The 19,987-nt window shown below is 40.5% G+C and overlaps 1 long non-coding RNA gene across 1 annotated transcript; it reads left to right on the top strand.

Moving 5' to 3' along the window:
- The first annotated feature begins 3,182 nt into the window (after nt 1-3,182).
- LOC117076254 lies at nt 3,183-11,518 on the top strand. The gene is made up of 3 exons (XR_004434294.1): nt 3,183-3,268; nt 8,454-8,460; nt 11,507-11,518. It is a non-coding gene; the product is annotated as an uncharacterized LOC117076254 (long non-coding RNA).
- Nucleotides 11,519-19,987: the final 8,469 nt, after the last annotated feature.

The raw sequence follows: 19,987 nt of genomic DNA, 5'->3' as shown, positions 1-19,987 counted from the left end.
ACATCAGAGGACGGCGATGTGGGGTGTGTGCGTGCTTCATGGCCTTATTCAACCAAGCACTCTGCTCTTGGTTTACTGCTAAAATCTCCTTGAGTCCTTAGATTTCATAAGGGTTGTCGTAAGATTTTCTAGGTATAGAAAATGTAGCCCATTTCTTGCCACCTCATGGGTTACACCTTGACCTGATGTTTTTATGCATGTACTTGTGCTTACTTTATTACCTTTTTAGGGTTTACTGAAGATTGCGGTATATAGGCTGGGGGCAAGAGGTGGTGAGGTATAGAGGGGTTTATCGATTATAGAACGGGCTCCTCTAGAGGGATATAAAGCACCGCCAAGTCCTTTGAGTTTTAAGCTGTTGCCTGTAGTATTCCGGCGAATGGTTTCATTAGTTTAATTATTAGAGCTTAGGGCTAAGCATAGTGGGATATCTAATCCCAGTTTGGGTCTTAGCTATTGTGTCTTGAGGATATTAAAGGCATTTTCGTAGTATATTTTATTTCAGCTGGAATTTTTCACAACTTAGATGGAGTTTAGGTTTATTGAAGGCAAACCTTAAACACTCTTTACACTGAGTTCTATTAACTTGGGCTAATCATATGGCCGCGGTGGCTGGCACAAAATTGACCAACCCTAAATATCAGTGTAGCTTAAACTTTCGCTTATTGCCAATGATTTATCACTGCTGTTTCCCGTGGGGGTGTGGCTGAGTAAAGCGTTTTGAGCTGCATTTGTGCGTGCTTGAAACTTGTTTCTTTTGATCTGGATGATCTACAGGGTATTTTCACTGGTGCGGGGATGCTTGCATGTGCAATCTTACTGAGCGTTAATAGAAAGGCCAGGAGCAAACCTATTTGTTAATGGGGTTATGCAACCCATCCGGACATTTTCAGTGTCTTGCTTTAAAATAATTAAGCTACATTAACTGTATATATATATATATACACACATACACACACACACATATATTTCAATGTAGCCTTAAAATATGAGAAACAGGTAAATGTAAATGATTGTTTATAGTTCTGGGAATTCAGGGCTTTAAAATCGAATTGGCAAAGGTTTGATTAAGAGAGTTATTCCTAATTAGAATATAATTGATTTAGGATATAATATATTGGGTAGCGCTTTCAGAGGGGTATGTTCAAGTTATTATATTAGTATTACGGTGGAAGTTTAGTTACTATATTTACTATACAAAATGGGAGTTTAGTAGAAGGGGTTTAAGATTTTTAGGAAAATTTACATAAATCGAGGGATAGCTGTTGGGGTGTTTATAGTTAAAATACAATTTTTGAGCTCTGACGGGTTGCATTTTAGTCTCTTCGGGGGTTTGGCAAGAGTGTATTCGTCTAGGTAAATAGCTAAGTTAGAGACTGGCGGTGGGGGAGGCTTGCGGATTTAATTGGAAGTAGCTCCTGAAAGTGGGCGTACGTGCGGGGGCGTACGTGCGGGGGCGTACGTGCGGGGGCGTACGTGCGGGGGCGTACGTGCGGGGGCGTACGTGCGGGGGCGTACGTGCGGGGGCGTACGTGCGGGGGCGTACGTGCGGGGGCGTACGTGCGGGGGCATATTGATTAATCCTTCTGTCCTTCAAGCATGAGTTAATTAACACCTTATGGTTGTTATGTCCGTTCGGAATATTCAATATAAGCTCAGCTTCTACAATTGGTTTGGTAGGAATCAAATCATCTACAGAGGATTCAGAGGGGACCAGGCCTTCCTCGATGGTGAGTGATAACATCCCCCAAAGTTAAAAGTACCAAATGCCTGGCAGTGCTTCTGTACTGATTAATAGGGTGATACTTACTAGTCCATGGAGATGGCTTATTTAAGGGGAATGTGTGGGCGATTTTAGTTTTATGGCCCTGAGGTAAGAACCAGATGCCAGGTATAGTTTCAGTATAATCACCCCCAAGTTTTATGGGCTCAGAGCGAGGCGGGTAGCACTCCCGAGCGGGGATACTGATTTCACGGAGGTTGGTAGATAAAGAGACCAAAATTTGGTAGGGGATATCCATATTGACGAGGGATTTCTTGAATGAAATGCACTATGTCCAATGAACGAACGTATGCACTATGTAATGTTAAGGATTTTTAGTATGGGTCAATATTCGTGTGGCATAAGTTTGTATTGTACAGTCAATGGTTATAATGTGGGATAGTTAATGAAATAATTTCTACTACGGGCTTGTATGCACGTGGACTAGGTTTGTAATGTAGGTTAATTTATGAAGGTACTATGTACAAGTAAGTAATTATAGTAAATATAGTACTGTATATTATTCATGGGGACTAGCAGTAATGCACGAAGTACATAAGAGCACTAATGTATTAGTGCTAATTGATTAATACTGACACAGTAGTTAAAGTATGTGCTGAGTAAAGTTCAGGGAGTGGTTTAATTAGAATTTCAGCTTTGGGTGTTGACGGTGAAGCGGGAATGCTCTTCCCTGAGTTGTCCTGGGGAGGGGAGTTCTCCATTTCTGGTTTACAACACCACAGTATTGTATTATACTACGAGGGCATTTTCATTTCAAATAAGTGAGAATGGGAGAGAAGTATATAATAGATGCTCCCTGACCAATAGTAATAAAAGGGTATTAGACTGGCTCTCCTGCGATTCATGTGAGTGTGAGTAAGTCAGCCACTAGGATTCAGAATAGGCACTGACTGAATGGCTGGAATATTATGCTTTGTTGTTTAGATGTGTGAAGCATGGGAATAACTGCTAGAATGAGGATGGAAAATATGAGTTCTAATATGCCTCCTAATTTGTTAGGAATGGATTGTAAGATTGCATATGCAAACAAAAAATATCATTCTGGCTTAATGTGGGGTGGGGTCATGAGAGGGTTGGCTAAAGTGTAATTATCTGGGTCACTCAGGAGATCAGGTGAAAATAGTACTAGAGCTGTTAGGAGGAGGAGGAGAAAAATTAAACCTAGAATGTCTTTGGTTGTGTACTAGGGGATGAAGAGGGATTTTGTCGGGGTCTGATGAAATCCGTAAAGGGCTATTGGATCCTGTTTCATGTAAAAATAAAAGATGAATAGTGGCTAGAGCCGTAGTGATGAAGGGTAAGATGAAATGGAAGGGGAAAAATCGTGTGAGGGTGCCTTTTTCAATTGAGAATCCACCTCAGATTCATTGTACAAGGTCAGTTCCAATATTTGGGATGGCTGATAATAGATTTGTAATTACTGTAGCACCTCAGAATGATATTTAGCCTCATAGGAGTACGTAGCCTATGAATGCTGTTGCTATAGTGGTAAGAAGGGGTATAATGCCAGTATTTCAGGTTTCTAAAAATAGGAATGACCCATAGTATAGGCCTCAGCCAATGTATAAGAAAAAGCAGATGAAAAATATTGAGGCGCCGTTAGCATGAAAACAGAGGACCATTCAGCCATAATTTACATCTCGGCTGATAGGAGTAACTGAGGAGAAAGCAGCTAGGGTAACTGACGTAGAGTGTGTGGCCAGGAATAACTCTGTGATAATCTGGAGTATAAGGCAGGCAACAATAAGTGAGCCAAAATTTCATCTTGTAGAGATGTCAGATGGCATAGGAAGATCAATAAATGGGTAGTTAATAATTTTTATTAGTCGGTGTGTTTTGTGGGTATTGGTCTTTGGTGTTTTTGTAGCTGAAAACAACAATGGTTTTTCATATCATTAGTCATGGTTATAATTCATGCAGGAACAATAGCATATGCTTTATTTTTATTGAGTATTCTCTTGATTATAGGGTTTGTAGGTTTTTCTTCAAAACTTTCTCCTATTTATGGAGGCTTAGGTTTAATTATTAGTGGTGCTGTGGGTTGTGGTTTTGTGTTGAATTTTTGTGGGACTTTCATAGGATTAATAGTCTTTTTGATTTATTTGGGTGGTGTAATGGTTGTTTTTGGTTATACTGCGGCCATAGCTATTGAGGAATACCCTGAAACATGGAGATCAAGTATTGACATTTCAGGGGCTTTATGATTAGGATTATTAATGGAGTTGATGTTGGTTTGGTAAATAGTTGAATACGATGGGGTTGTGATCACAATTAATTGTAATAGCTCAGGGAGTGGATTAATTTTTGAGGGGGAGGGGAGGGTTGTTGCATGAGGATCCTGTGGGTGTGGCTGCCTTGTATAGTTATGGGTGTTGATTAGTGGTGTTGCTGGTTGATCATTATTTGTTAGCATTTATGTCGCAATTGAAATAACTCGGGGTAATAGATTGAACAATTAACAATAGGGCTAGAGGGATGGAATGAAAAAGGAAAGAAAGTAGAGTTTAATTAGGCCTTTTTGAGTAGATACGGTAATGGAAGTTGAAACTTGTGTTTGTGAAATGGACTTTGGCTTTTGGGTATAGACTTTTCTAGTCAAATTTTTAAGTCTAGTAGAAGTAAAGCCAGATTTTGGTTTGTGAATAGGCTTGAGTGGGGGATCCAGCGGTGAATTGTGAGTGAATAAAATCCTAGTATATTAGAGAAGTTGAATGTCTGTAATGGGAAACTTAGTTTAAGATTATTAGTTATGAGATTAAGCTCTATTGCTAGGAAGCGGCCTAGGGTGATCACACCTAGGGCTGTGAACCTTAGGTGAAGTGGTATGGTTATTTGGGGGCATGAAACAGGAATAATACTGTTGGTGATGAGGAATCCAGCGAAGATGCTATATGAGGCGCTTAGTTGGGTTAATTAGGAATAGATTATTTTTGTTAATAATAGTGAGTGTTATAAAGCGAGGCTGTCCTATTAGAGTGAAGAATATGGATACTATAGACAGCTGTTAAGGAAGTGGCAATAAGAGTAATAAAAAGGGCTCAGGCGTTGGTGTATGAGGTATTTGCAGTTTCGATAATAAGGTCTTCAGGGTAAAAGCCTGTGAGGAAAGGCATACCAGTAAGTGCAAGGCTACCAATAATAAAGGAGAAAGAAGTAAAAGGTAAAGTCTTGAATAGCTGTCCAATTTTTCAGATCTCTTGTTCTTCATTGAGGTTATGGATGATGGACCCTGAACATATAAATAATATAGCTTTAAAAAAGGTGTGGGTGCAGATGTGAAAGAATGCTAGGTGCAGCTGACTAATGCCAATTCTGACTATCATAAGGCCCAATTGGCTTGAGGTGGAGAATGCTACGATTTTTTAAATGTCATTTTGCGTTAGAGCGCAGATTGCTGTAAATAAGGTGGTAGTAGCCCCTAGACATAATGTGAAGGTCTGGATTAATAGGTTGTTTTCTATTAAAGGGTAGAAACAGATGAGTAGGAAAACACCTGCTACAACTACAGCATTGGAGTGGAGCAGGGCTGGGACTGGGGCTGGGCCTTCTATGGAGGATGGGAGTCAGGGATGGAGGCTGAATTGAGCTGACTTTCCTGCGGTTGCTAAGAGAAGGCTAATTATTGGAAGGGGGTCAGGGGTGGAATTTAGAATAAACGCTTGTTGAAGCCCTCGTGTATTGGGGGTTAAGATAAATCACACTATAGCAAAGCCAAAATCCCTGATGCGGTTGTACAGAACTGCTTGGAAGGCTGCTGTATTAGCATCTGCTGGGCCGTACCATCAGCCAGTTAGTAACAAAGACATGATTCCTATGCCTTCTCATCCAACAAAACATTGAAAGAGGTTGTTGGCGGTAACCAGAATTAATACTGTGATGAGGAAAATAAGTAAATATTTAAACAATGGTTTAATGTTAGGGTCTGAGTTTATGTATCGTATTGAGGATTCTACAATAGATCAGTGCTGCTGGGATAAATATTGTGGAAAAGTGGTCTAGTTTGAAGATTAGTGAGAGTTTAATAATTTAAATAGTTATTCAATGTCAGTTTGAGATAATGACTTCATCTATACATATAAACATTGTTGTGGGGATGAGGCTAATGATGAAGGCAGATGCGAAGGACATTTTTACGTAATTTGGGTATGAACCTTTTTTGCAGGGATTAATTAAGGTAATAATGATTGGTAGGCGTAAGGGGATTAGGGTTACTATACTAGTGGAAGTATACATATTTGTCACTTTTATTTGGAGTTGCACCAATGTTTTTGGCTCCTAAGACCAACGGATGGCTCTAATCCTTTAAAAGTTGAGAAAGTCATGTTGTTAGGCATGGGGGCATGAGTTAGCAGTTCTTACATACTTTCTCGGTTGAAAAGAAGTTGTACGCTTCTATTATCAGATCCACAATCTAATGTTTGTGCTCAGTATCATACCATATTGTCTGGGAGAATATGATACGTGAAATGCTGTCCTTACCTGTAAGGATCCAGGTTAAAAAAGTTATACATTAAATAGTGAGTGGCCTGATACACTATACATTTTAGTGTCTTATTGCAGTTCACAATATATATTATTTATAAATACACCGTTCACAATATAAATATTTTCTGTTAAAGAAAAGACATGAAAGTCAGGGAAGGCTTTGTGAAGGATGTAGATCTTGAGTCAAACAGATATATAATGATATTCACAAGAAACAGACCATTTTAAAGGACATGGACTTAGAGCTCTCAAATTAATTTCCAAAGTAAACCCTTAAGCCTGTAATTTCAAGCCCTTCCAATTGATAACCACATTTTTTATTTGTGGCTTACGTTAATGAGTTAGTGGAATTAATACTACATTTTTTTTTTTTTTTTAAGACGGAGTCTCGCTCTGTCGCCCAGGCTGGAGTGCAGTGGCCGGATCTCAGCTCACTGCAAGCTCCGCCTCCCGGGTTCACGCCATTCTTCTGCCTCAGCCTCCCGAGTAGCTGGGACTACAGGCGCCCGCCACCTCGCCCGGCTAGTTTTTTGTATTTTTTAGTAGAGACGGGGTTTCACCATGTTAGCCAGGATGGTCTCGATCTCCTGACCTCGTGATCCACCCGTCTCGGCCTCCCAAAGTGCTGGGATTACAGGCTTGAGCCACCGCGCCCGGCCTACATTTTTATATAGTTGGTTCTGTACAACATTATGTCTGGTTTATCAAAGTTGTCAACTTTTGAAAGTCAAAGCAGAAACTTTTTATTGTGTCCTAAAATTATGGATGCTTTGCCAGACCTGAATAATGGTTCCAATGCAAATTGTCTCTTCTGATAATCTCTTCTCATTGAGATTTCTTGGAAGACAAAAGATTGTACTAGAGCTGCAGTTTAAGCCATTCACATTTCACCTGCTTCAATTCCTTCGCCTTTAATTCCAATTCATTTTATTTCCTACAGCCAAAACGAGTCTTTGAACTTTGCAGTCTTTAATCAGGAGATTCATTATTCCAGCAACATGCCTAGGTTTATGATTAAAATAAGTCAGGCTACACACTTTTCATTTTTCCTGTAAGAACCCAGCAGCAGGCAGTGAAGAATCTGTCAAAGGTTTACTTCTTTTAACAAGTGTGGAAGCCAGTCACTTCAAGCCCTGGAGCTGTTAGAGGAATTCTAGGCTTAATGAGTTTATGCATTCAACTTTTTTTTTTTTTTTTTTTAAAGTACAGAAGGATTCTAGGCAAACTTTGGAATCCTAGTGTTCTAATGGCTTCTCTCCCTAGTTCAGTAGCTTTCAATTTTTAAAATTTGTGTCCATGTTACCTTGTGACCCAAGGGGACACATGTACAAATAACTGAGAGTTTCATAATCTAACACCTGCGTTCACTTCATGGGATATACTTGATTTTTTTATATCCCTTTCTCTTGTAATAGGTTCATTTTAAAAATGAAACCGATTTCACAATGTACTAAAGGGATGTGGCTTGCAAGCTGAAAATGCTGATCTCTAAGAACCCACAAGGTCCCTTCCAGGCTTCATGGTGTGAGAAGAACATTGAGTCATTGTGCCTAGCAGGAGAAACATCAGTCAGAAGTTGAAATTTACCACTAGTTGGCAGCAAAGGAGTATCATAGCTTCCAGCCACAAAGGTAGGGATTTGGACAGGGCATTAGGAAGAAGAGGCAAGGTAGGCATGTTGTTTGGTCCAAAGTCTCAAACCTTTGGCAGTGCTACAGATTTTAGCTCTCCAAAGGTCAAGAACTCCCCTGGAAGATACCTGCTTCAGATCATGCCATGCAACATATCATTAGGCTTTTTAAAAAGTTGTATTTCCTAAATCAGCTGACTTTTGTAACTTATTGCTAAGGGGGAGAATGCACATAACAAAACAGTGAATATAATGTGATAATGTTTTGTGGAAAATAAATATATAGGCAAAGAAACGTGCATGTGTATGTATGATACATTTTTTTTTCTATTTTTTCTGTTTTAATGAGAAAAATATTATTAAAACTAGATATTTACGTATTACTCTAACTCAATAAGCTAGGTCTAAGCTCTTAGCACTGTGTGACATTCTATGGGGAATACAAAAAGAGGCCTCAGTTGTCCAGATGGCACTACTTCTCTGTCTTCAATATGATGCAACAAGGTGTAATGAAAAGAAGAACTAAGTTCTAGTACTGGTTTGGAATCTAGTCAGCTGTGAAGTGTTTAATATGTGGGCTCACCCAACCCCTGACCTTGGTGATGGATGGTTGGAGGTTTATTCTTTCCTATCCAGTCCCCTCGTGGTCATCAGCAGAAAGGCTGTACAGTCTTTCCAGGGAAACCCAGAGCTTTCCAGGGTTGCACATTTTATCTTTAATCATAAACTTAGGTAAAACTTAGTGGCACATGTGGAGTCAAATCTTGAACTTTGCCTCCTTCTCCCCTTGTAATACCAATTAATTTAATGGCTCACACAGGATTTATGAGTTCGGAGTATCAGGTCTGTGTACAACTGGCTCAAATCACTGATCTTTCACTTTTGCTTACTTTAGTGTTAGAATCTGGGAAAGTTGTGCAGTGGAACCACTCACTTCAAAATATCAAAGCATCTGGCAAGGTTATTATAATCCAAAAACTGAGCTTAGCTGAATCTTAACAGAGCAAATCTACTTTGCCGTCTGGTTTTTACATACACCCTTTTATAACATTAGCTTCAGATGATTGGCATGGCAAGCAGCTACTAATATATTCTTGCCAAGTTACTGTCTATTTAGGGAATCTTTAACACAGCTGTATGACACAAAACAAGTTAATGCCTCTGTTAAAGCCATTAGATGGGACTCTACAGTGTCTATCCAGGGAATCTTGGAGGCTACTCTGTTGATGTAATGCGCCCATATTGGTTCCTTGGGTGTAGTCAGGGTTTATAATGCCAGTTTGTATATAGGAATCACACAACATGCTAATCCATGTGAGAAGAGTGACGGCAGGTACTGATGAATCCCAGGAACTTTGCTGAGTGTAAGTAGTCGATGCATGACCAAGATGCGCTTTAGGAAAGTGGCGATGTGTGAAACTGAAATGCTTTACACCTTTTCCCAGGCTGTCTTATGACAACAGGAGTGTTTGGCTCTCTCAGCCCTGTGTTCCTGTGGCACTACATGTCTCCATGTGCATGTTAGTCCTCTTCTTGTGTTTGTGCTGACAACTGCTTCTTCAGTAGTCTTAGGGCTCAGAAAAGGGTACTACAAAATGGATGCCTCAGCAGCAGCCTCAGAAACAAAAGTTTCTCTCTGAATTTCTCCTAACCTCTTGTCTCTGGTCCTTTGTGCTGCCCTGGGGCCAGCCATAGAAACTAGAATCTTTCCCCCACATGGGTCAGAGACACCAGAATACCTTTTACCCAAAGCCAGCCATAAAACCGAAAAAATGCTACTCCAACTTTCCTCTTGCCTTTCTGTGTAAAAAAAAACAAAAAAAAAATGGCCATAAGGAAATTGTGTGACCTACCACCTTGTTTGACTGTAGGTCATCAGACCTCCGTCTCCACTCCAGAGAGGATCCTGCCCCATACCCAGAAGGAAACATTACACAGACGCCAAGAAGAACAGAGACAGGACTTGCTGGGTTCTCCACTCATTCTATTGCTAATAGTAATAATGCTGAAGCATTTATACCCTTTATACATTTAAAAATTTATATATTATACCCCCTTTTAAATTTACATATTATACCTTTTGAAATTTATATATTATATGCTTTTTGTCCAAGCATATTTCAACACAGCTGTCTGTACTTTGTTGAACCTAAGCATAAAAATGGAGTTTCCCTTGTCACTGGGTCTTCATTCTGAAGGCTCCCATTTCACATAAAACTATGATTAAATACATTTGCATTGTCTTTTCTCCCATTATTCTGCCTTTTGTGGACTGATTTTTCCACGAAACTTCTGAGGGTAAAGAGGAAGTTTTTCATTGGCCCCTAGGATGGCAATGGCCTTCACACATTTACAGCAGTTCCTGCGAGCATGCTTTGCATTGCCTTGAACATACTTTAGCAAACTGCTATTTTTCCTTGTCCTCTGCGTGAGGCCCTTCTCTGGAGAGGACTCCTGAGCTGAGTTGTGTCCTCTTGGCAGTGCCCACTGGCAGGCCTCTTGTCTGCCATGTATGATATTGTTGCTGCTTCTATTTATACTTAAGCACATATTAATTTACTTACCTTTTCACCTTTGGGTGTTTATAGCAAAAATACACTTAATAAAATCATAAAGCATGAATCAAAATGCAAATGTTATCACCAGAGAAATATGTTATGGTAGGAATTTAAAACTACAAGGATTACTTACTTTCTTTTGCAAGAATCTCTAATCTTTTTTATTCTGAATCTGTTTAGTGTCTATCGCTATAGAGGTTCTATATAAAAGAAGCTCTAATAGGTATAGAGGTTCTTGCCCTGCAAATGCACAAATGGACATACATAGCAATTGTTGCCTACAATTTCAGGGGCTTCTTGGACTTTGAGTCTCAGCGTTTATCAGTAGATGTCTGTGAGACCCAAGCTAAGATTGTTGTTTAAGACTTCCTTTAACTTCTAGGATCTTAGCTGAGATAAGAAGGAGTTTTGTCACTCGGAGTACATGCCTCATCAGGAAGATTCCTTAGGACAAAGAGTTACTGGTCCTAAAGAAGATAGAACTTTCATGCTACAGAATATATTCAGTGACCCAAACCCAGATGCAAAGCAAGTATCTTTCTTTGAACAAATACTTAAGTATGGCCTCTGATGAGTAATTTGCTGAATTGAGGCACTGGTGCTTTACTTTTGAACCATAATAGGGGTGATGGAGGACTATAAATAGCTGAGTATTTACAGAATATTGTGGCCTTTCTTCTTCCTATCCCTTAATACACAGCAAATCCAGCCTTTGCCTCCTTCATGATTACTGATTTCCCTAAAGATGTTTTAATTTCATATCCTTCAAAATATAACATTTTAAGATAAGGTTAAGAGAAAAGCCTTTCTTTGGTGGAAGAAAGAGAAACTCTCATTTCCTATTCTCTCCTTGATCCCTTTTACACATTGTAAAGCAGAGGATACAGTAAGAAGTGTTGGGATAGTGGAAAGATCAGGGGCTTGAATGAATTTGGTTTCCCTCTTATTTTATTATATTGTGTGTGTGTGTGTGTGTGTGTGTGTGTGTGTGTGTATGTATGTATGTGTGTGTGTAGAGATGGGTCTTACTCTGTCAACCAGGCTGGAGAGTAGTGGTGCGATCATAGCTCACTGCAGCCTCAAACTCCTGGGCTCAGGGGTCTTCCAACCCGAGCCTTCCCAGTAGCTGGAACTATAGGTATGCACCATTATGCCTGGCTAATTAAAAAAAAAATTTTGGCCAGGCAGGGTGTCTCACACCTGTAATTCTAGCACTTTGGGAGGCCAAGGCAGGACGATTGCTTGGGCTTGGGAATTCAAGACCAGCCTAGGCAACACAGTGAGGCCCTGTCTCAAAAAAAAAAATAAAATGAAAAATATATATATTTAAAGAGATAGAGTCTCTCTGTGCTGCCCAGGCTGGTCTTGAACTCCTGGGCTCAAGCGAAGCTCCCACTTTGGACTCCCAGTAGTTCCCTTGTGGTCAGAATTAGCTTTAAAACCCAACCTCACCATGTACTAGCTACAACCTCTCTAAATCTCCATTTCTTAATACAATAGTTGGGAGGTAATGAAATAATATATGTGGACAAGTACATAATTAGTTTTAAATACATGATGACTTCCCAGCCTTTCTAGTCTTTCATACTTTTTCCCCTTTGAAGGCTTAAGGCAATTCACTGATGTCAGGGGAAAGGAATTAATTAATTCCTTTGTGTATTTGTTCATCCATTCATTCTTTTGTTCATTCAATTCCATCAACAGACTTTGAATACTTGCACTGCATTAGGTGATAAACAGAAATGAGTAAGTTATGGTCCCTGCTCTCCACGGAATTACAGCTTGAGAACATATTCATAAGAAACTAGCCATAGTTAGGGTGTGATAGTTCCTTGAAGTCCCTGAGTTGGACCTGCTAACTAAGCACTTTCTGTTTTGGGAGGTCCTTGCTACATTTTGTAGCTAGCGTGTAAGAAAAAAGGAAGAAGGAACTTCGACATTGTATCTCAGTACTCTCACACCAAATGCAAAAAGGCATTTACAAATCCATAGTGTCCAGATTGGAAGGCTTGAGGTAAGAGGATGGCTGCATCATGCCAAATATTCCCGTTAATCTGACTAAAACAATCAGCTGATCAATAAAAAGCCCCAGTTCTTGGTTTAGCTTAATCCCTTGTGGATCTAAATAATTGCTAAGTTGAGTTTGCATTATTTAGTCTTAAAGGCTACCTACCATCTTAAAAATGCAAACCTATGGTAAGAGCCATTAATGAAAATAGTAACCATTAGTGACTCCTGTTCTGAAAATTTCTGTTTAAAAAGACATTTCTTTTGTTCAAGTGGCTCCCTGGTAAGCATTTAGATACAAGTGGAAGAACATTAATTTAAACCTTAGGGGTTCTTTTCAGTCTATGTTAGTTTCTTTAAGAATCTAACTTCAAATAAATTATATATGTTTCAGGGAGAACAGAGTACAGTACATTATTTTCAAAGACTTTAGTTGCCATTGTATATATTTTCTTCTTTTTTAAGAAGACTCATGAGTAACATTTTTCAATTTTTAATAGTTAATAAGCTCAATTCAGATTGCTTGCATTAGAAATGAGAAAATTATAAAGAATTCTAAAGAATTGTCCCAGAGAACATGATTTTTAAAATGTCAGTGGAAATCAATAAAGATGGTTTGATTTTTAATTGTGTTAATGCAAAAATATCTACAAAAATAAAACACCCCAAAAACAACTACAAAGAAAGAAAAGCCCTCTAGATTTTTGAATTCAGAGGCTCTCAGAGACATTGGAAATGTTGAAAAGAGCTTCATTAATTGTACTAGAAGTTTCTGAAATAGAGTGCAAGAATCAACATTTTTCCCCCCTAAAATACTCCATCTTTAACGCGGAAGCTTCTAATATCAGGGAAATCTATGCGTTTTGAGTCATGATATGGCTATAACAGATCATCAATTTCTTTTGTCATTGAATTTAGCAAAGAGGTAACAAGAGAGAACATTAGATATTTAAGAATTTGACCATTTTTTAAGCTCTAGGAAAAAATGTCTTACCTTTTCCCATTTTAACCCTTGCCCCACCACCACTCAACTATGCTGTTTCTCTTTCTTCCATGGCTGTCCTTTGCAAGGAAGGCTCAGAATTCAGTTATCAGAATTCTTTTCTCACTGATGCTTGACAGAGTTTTTGTTATGTTCCTTCCCAGGACTTCTTTTCCCCCTCAGATAATAGAATGCTTTGCAATCTAAGAAAACAAATAATTTTTGTTGAGAAAAGGACAGAACTTCTATACTTGGCAAGAGGAGGCAATTTGACATTCTAAAAAGATTTTTCCTGATGAGGCCAGTTTGAAAGAAGGACATTTATACTCCATGCAAACAGTTGACATTGCCAGTAACCATGATAGATCTCTTTGCTGTTATTGCTGCTGCTGTTTGAACAAAAGCTATTCTGGTCACTATCTATCTTCCCTGTTTAGCAAAAAAAAAGATTATATATATATATATATATGTGTGTGTGTGTGTGTGTGTGTGTGTGTGTGTATGTAGTAAGATCTGAAGTACTAAGCTAGAAAAAGTAATTTTGCTCCCATGAGGAGGCTGGCTGATTCATAGTAATTTTAACCAAAATTATTCCTATGAAGTTAAGAAATTTTTGCAAGTATATGTAATATTCAAACACAATACCAAAGTCAGCAAAGTGTGTAGCTCCTTTTTGCCAATGGAATTAAAATTGCCCCCTGTTTATCACCCCACAAACCATCATGACATGGATTCAAACTACCTTTCCAGCTTTAGCATGTTTCACTATTCATCTTCTACTCCTACTTCTGTGCTTCCTCCAAACACAAGAACTGCACAGAAAAATGATGCAAGATTTCTTGGTTCTGTACCTTTCCTTGTATTTTTCTCAGACCATATCATCCTCCTGCCAAAACTCTGCCAATTCTTTAAGATCTAACTCATGTGGCATGGTAAAATAGAAACAATAGGATTACCCAGATTTAACACTTTCTTTTTCTCTAGAGGGTCAGGGAGGTCACTGGCCGGCTCAGTAATATTGGAACTCTTCTGTGTGACTATGGCTGAGTGCTCTAAGGTGAACACTGGTTCCCAACAGGGCCAACCTGATTCTTTCAATGAGATACTGGAACTTGACTAGAGCGATCCAGGTCTCCCTGGGAGCACAGTCATCTTAGTGACTAATAATTTGCTAATGAGATTTCTCTTTCTGTTGTACTATTATTTAAAAACTTGTCTTATTTTTTCCTACATGACTCTGAATGTTCTGTGGGAGGGACATCGTTTTGCTTATTATTTAAAATTCATTTTAAATCTCTTCATGATACCTGGCATAGTGCCCTGCTAGGGCAGAAGGCTGGTTTCATCCCCTTCCTGGAATCCAAAGCATTTCTTGTTGAAATGGTGGATTGAGCATAAGCACCGAATATGTGGGTCACAGAACGGGTGGGGCAGAGGATTTCATGGAAATAGTAGGTGTCTGTGGGCAGTCACTAGCCATGGAATTGAAATTCAGGTGGAAGTAAGTAAAATTATTTTACCTCAAAATATGTTGTTTGATATATTTTTGAGATGGCTGTTCAGAGAGCCAGCAAACAGAAGTAGCCCTGCAAAGCTGTCTTTTGGGAAGATTTGCTACTGTAGAGAATCTGCATTGATGCAGTCAGGATTTCCCATGTCCAGATTTAGGAAAGATTGATGAGAGTCTGATACCTTCAAAGCTCTGAAAGAAACATTTAGCATCTGTTTTCTCTGAGGGCTGCTACTTGTGGGATTTCATTTACATGAGGAGACCACTTTTTGTTAGCCAGGCCTCTTCTTCTCCTTATTTTATAACCTATTTTGCCATTGTAACCTGCCTTGCTATGATCTAAGCCTCCATTCTTTCTGTAACTTCAAGATGGTATACAAGCTTCTGCACCCCTTTGGGTGTGGGGTAATCACTGTATTATTCTCTCTTGTGTGCATGTTAATACGTTTGTGTGGCTTTCCTCCAATTCGTCTGCCTTTTGTGAGTTAATCTTTTAGTGAACCTTTAGAGAGTGAAGGGGAAGTTTTCCCTTGGCCCTTACAAGGTCAGTTCTCATCAGCTCTGTCAAGGGCAGCTAACATCCGGCTCTCTCTACAAACCAAATTTGCCATCTTCCCACCGTGAACCTCAAAAATCCGAGACAGGTCTGTTAATTAGTAAGTTTGTTTTGCCAGGGTTGAGGACATGTGCCCATGACACAGCCTTAGGAGGCCCTGACGACATGTATCCAAAGTGGTCAGAGCACAGTTTGGGTTTATACATTCTAGGGAGACATGAGACATCAATCAACATATGCAAGATGAACATTGGTTCGGTCTGGAAAAGCAGGACAACTGGAAGCAAAGGTGGGAAGACTAGAAGCAGAGAGGGGCCTTTCAGGTCATAGGTACCTAAGAGGTAAAAGGTTGCACTCTTTTGAGTTTCTGATTAGCCTCTCCAGAGGAGGCAATCAGATACGCGTTTTTCTCAGTGAGCAGAGGGCTGACTTTGAATAGAATGTGAGGCAGGTTGGCCCTGTGCAGTTCCCAGCTTGACTTTTCCCTCCAGCTTAGTGATTTGGGGCCTGACTTTTCCCTCTAGCTTAGTGATTTGGGGGCCCCAAGATTTATTTTCCTTTCACACCACTAACACTTGTTCCCACTTCTTCCAGTCTCCCTATGCTATTTCATTGTAGTGACATGCCTAGCCATCGTCCAAATAATGGCACATTTTTATTCAGCAGAAGTTATGCATAATATACACATATCAGTTATTTCTAACCCTGACTTTTTTTTTTAACCAATTTAAATTGGCTTCAGGGGAGCCTGAACTCCATTTAACATTTAGAATTATTAAATACAGCCCAATAATGATCTTGCACCCCAGCTGTTTCAGAAAATCATTGTCATTTCATGCAGAATTATGGATACCCACTGCACTGTTTGTTTAGGCCAAGCAGTCTCATTTTAATGGGCAGCCATTATATTTGCCTTCAGGGAAGGTTTTTGTTTTATTTACACATGCTACTATGAGAAAAATGAGGCTGTGTGGGTTAAGGGTGATTAATGATAGCATTTCCAGGACTCAGGGATCCCCAGGGAAATAATCTGAGTTCTGCATAGGACTCCAGTGTCCCCTCAAGGTTGTTTTTTGACTAAACAACAACCCTGGCTTTCACCAGTCACTGGATTTTTTATTGTTGTTTGTTTGCTTGCTTGCTCTGGTAGTAGATACTCTTGTCATTAGTGCTGTTTGCTTGCTTGCTCTGGTAGTAGATACTCTTGTCATTAGTGCTTCGTTTTCCACCTTTGTTTTAATCAGGCTTTCCAGAGAATGGAAAGGACTGGACAGGAGATTCTAAGGCAGTGAGTTAACAACTACATGTTCCCCGTCACCACTAAGGCTAAAGGTGGCAGTGACGTGGCACCAGTTTCCAGCCCTTCCCTGCCTTCTACTGTCCTTTCAATTATCTTTCAATACATTTGCCATTGGGAGGTTGGCAACCCTCTCACATCTTTTTGTTATTTAGAAAACTGAAAGGTGTTCCAATATCGATTGAAATTATCATTTGTTCTCTTATAAATACATTTTAAGAAATGATTTTGATCGATATAGACTGACTCGGTTTTTCTGCCCCAATTCATATTGGGATTATATTTTCTAATTTGGATATTTACAATAGTCACAGTAGTGATGAGGTAGGTCAAGGCATTAAACGAGAGGAAAGCAGTGCAATGGAGTGCGTAAAATAGTGAGAAAAGGATTACATAAGGAGAGCTGTCAATGGGGAGCAATGGAAAGTCCAAGGCTGTGCCCACAAATAGCACGAGAACAAGGCCTATGGCACAGGGATTCTGAGTTAGACTCTTGAGTCAGCTGGGAGGGAACCAGAGTTGTTGGTGAAGGAGGTAGTCAGATATCCAGGCAGACACATGGGGCTGGGTTGAGATGGGCTGGGGTCATACTGATACAGGAGCTCAAAAGAAATTATTTAGGCGGAGAGTGAGAGTAAGAGAGTCCTCGGCAGAGCTTCCCTTTAAAAAAAGCAGCCCCCAAATTATTTCTTTTCTAACGAAGAGCAGCCTGATACATCGAGCTGCAGACATAAATAAGCAAGCTGGAAGCTTGCACAGGTGAACGCTGGCAGCTGTGCCAATAGAAAAGGGCTCCCTGGAAGCCAGGCATGTTCTACATGGAGGCTCCGTCTTCCCTTTTCTTTGTCAGCATGTGTATAGTAAGGAACAGACAACATGGCACCGGCCAGGTAGAAAGCCTGTCTTCATAATAAAAAATTAGGGTGGGGGTGGCCAGATTCTCGTGTGCTATGCAAATGGTACACCTGGTCCAACCCATTTTTCCTCCCCTATGTAAATCAGAAACCGATTCCTCAAGCTTGTCTATAAACCCCATGCATTTCACCACAGGACTAGCAATGCGTTTTTCTCTGGGACCCCTCTCTCTGCAGCAGAGAGGGCTCTTTTTCTTTTGTCTATGAAGCTTCTGCTCTTAACTTCACTCTGGTGTGCCCGTATCCTAGTTTTCCATGGCCGTGGGACAATGAACCCTGAGTACTACCCCAGACAACAACACTGCTTCAACACCACGAAGAGGAAACTAGGATGTAATCCAGAGGGAGGGCTGGGCGCGGTGGCTCATGCCTATAATCCCAACCTTTGGAAGGCCAAGGGGGGAGGATCGCAACGTCAGGAGTTCGAGACCAGGCTGGCTAATATGGTAAACTGGCTGGTCAATTTGTCTCTACTAAAAATACAAAAAAATTAGCCAGCGTGGTGGCGGGCACCTGTAGTCCCAGCTACTCAGGAGGCTGAGGCAAGAAAATTGCTTGAACCCAGGAGGTGGAGGTTGCAGTGAGCTGAGATCGTGCCACTGCACTCCAGCCTGGGTGACAGAGTGAGACTCCGTCTCAAAAAAAAAAAAAAAAATTCCAGAGGGAGGCCTCAGATACATAGGTCACACCTTGAGGAAAGCAGGAGGGCACGAATACCTTAGCTAATGGGTCAAACTAAGCTCAGACCCAGGACCTTTATCCCAGCAGGGACAGAGGGAAGCTTGTGATTTTAAAGCTTCAAAGAGCAAGCAGCCAGTAGAGGCAGGCAGATCAGCAGCAGTGTGAGAAGGCACAACTGCAGTTCCATAGAAACAACAGCCTGGTTTACCCGGATGACAGGCAGAGTCTCTGGCAAACAGGGAAAAGTCTGTTACTGGTGAATTGAGGTATTAGTTAAATATGCCTTCTGCCAGGCAATACTGTCTCAATTTTGCCTCCTGGTGTACTTGTCTCTCCAGACACTGTTACCAGACCCAACTGGGGTCTGCTTACTCACCAGGCACAGTAAAGCCAAACAAGCAGCACCAAGACTTTGCAGTGGGAGAAAGGAGCGCATTTATTTGCAGGGTGCCAAGCAAGGAGAATAAGGCAGCTAATGCTTAAGTCCCAACCTCCCTGATGGCTGGCCAGCAATGGTTTTTATAGTCAGGAGTAAATTTCGGGAAAGCAGAAGTTACAGGCAAAATCATAAACCAGTACACGGAGCTTATACATTGGTTTAGCCTAAAAGGTAGGCTATCTTGAAGTCAAGAGGGGGATTCCAAGTCATAGGTGGATTCAAAGACTCTCTGATTTGTGACTGGTTAAGGAAATGAAGACTTGTCTAAAATCTTGAGGTCAGCAGAAAGTAATGTTAAGGTCTGCTATACGGGTGTGACTTGCACCAGGGCCCTCAGGCAGAAATTTAGAACAAAGAAAGGCAGTCAGAGTTAAGTCTTCAGTTCCCTCTCATATGAGTCTGTGTGCCAATGAATCAGTTTGGTGGGGCTCCAGGTTTCTGAAAAACAACTCAGGGATGTTAGATTTTGTATTAGTTTCTTTTTCTTCTCTCTCTCTCTTTTCTTTTTTTTGTTTGAGACAGGGTCTCACTCTGTTGCTCAGGCTGGAGTGCAGTGGTGCAATCACGGCTCGCTGTAGCCGATCTCCGGGACTCAAGCAATTCTTCCCCCTCAGCCACCTGAGTAGCTGGGACTACAGGTGCATGTCACCATGCCCAGCTATCTTCAGTTTCTACAGGGAACCAAACATTTTGTGATTCTAGCGTCCTTGGCTGTTGTTTTAAACTATTATTACTTTCTTGCTTATCAGGTTGCTCATTTACTTCTCGGAGCTGGCTAGGTACCTGGAATTTCCTTGAAGGAACTCAAGTTTTTCCTTTATTTCCATGCTTGCGGTACCCTGGCAGGCCTCTAAGAGGGGTCCCTGCTCCATCTCAACACCATCTCAATACCTTCTCAAGAGCAGAGTTGTGTCTTATTCTTTGTGTCTTTACCCTCAAGCATAGTTCTCGGCATAGGGATGTATTTAGGACATTTAATGAAATTACTTCAATGAAGGACTGACTCAGAGGCAATGAACCAGGAGCTTGGAGAAGCAGAGGACCCCAAATCTGGAGAAGACCTGTGGCAAGACTAACTCAATGCTGAGCATGTGCATATTTGCTCTAGGACTTATGTCAACTTTTGGGGTCAGGATTGGGCCTAA

Source organism: Trachypithecus francoisi, unplaced genomic scaffold (assembly GCF_009764315.1).
Source record: "Trachypithecus francoisi isolate TF-2019V2 unplaced genomic scaffold, Tfra_2.0 Lachesis_group5, whole genome shotgun sequence".
Classification (NCBI taxonomy): Eukaryota; Metazoa; Chordata; class Mammalia; order Primates; family Cercopithecidae; genus Trachypithecus; species Trachypithecus francoisi.
This window is presented reverse-complemented; position numbering and strand designations above follow the sequence as displayed.